Here is an 897-nt window from a genome sequence, read left to right on the forward strand (position 1 = left end):
TGCCTTGAGTAGAATGGATATTTCGATACTTTGATTCTTCTAATCTATGACAATGGAATGGTCTTCTATTTGTTTGTGTTGTCTTTAATTTCTTTGAGGAGTGCTTTGTGGTTCCCATGATAAAGGTCTTTCACCTCTTTGGTTAGATGAATGCTGAGACATTTTCTTGAATGATATTTTGGATGACTTGTTCCAGCGTCGTCTCAGTTTCACCTTCTCTCTTGGGGATACTGATCAGCCATAGATTTGGTCTCTTTGCTTAATCTTCCTAAACCTTTTCTCCTTATTATTGTTAGCCTGGATTAGGTCAGTATTTGATCCTCAAGCTCTGAGATTCCTTCTTCTGGCCAGTTGATTCTGCCGCTGAGGCTTACTACTGTGCTTGGAAATTCTAAGAAATAATACTTCATTTACAGAATTTCAGACTGGTCAGATTTCTTCTGATGACCAGCTCAGCTTTCACTTCCTGCACCGTTTTCATGGCCTGGATGATCTGTGTATCCATTTTCTCAAGGATTTCACTGACTTTATTTGTCATCAATAGACTGAATTCTATGTCTGTCATCAGGGACAGGTTGTTCTGGATGGGTTCCCTTACTTGTGATCTGGGTGGTCATTTTGTGGGTGTCAACCTGTTAAGGCTTAGGGAATTGCTGGTGTTTTTACACTGGTTCTTCCTCATTTGTGAGGGTGCACTCTTCTCTTTTTATTTTGTGTTTTTTAAATTAGATAAGGCTGCTACTGTTGAGGGTTGGGCTTGTGTGTGTGTGTGTGTGTGTGTGTGTGTGTGTGTGTATGTGTGTGTGTTTTGTCTTTCCTCCCTGCTCTGGCCCACCTGTAGTGAGGGGGTGAAGTGGCAGGGAGAGTGGTAATCTCGGGAGAACCTCTGAAACTGTT

This window comes from Carlito syrichta, unplaced genomic scaffold, assembly GCF_000164805.1.
Source record: "Carlito syrichta isolate Samal-C Ts95f unplaced genomic scaffold, Tarsius_syrichta-2.0.1 Scaffold316875, whole genome shotgun sequence".
In the NCBI taxonomy this organism is placed as follows: domain Eukaryota; kingdom Metazoa; phylum Chordata; class Mammalia; order Primates; family Tarsiidae; genus Carlito; species Carlito syrichta.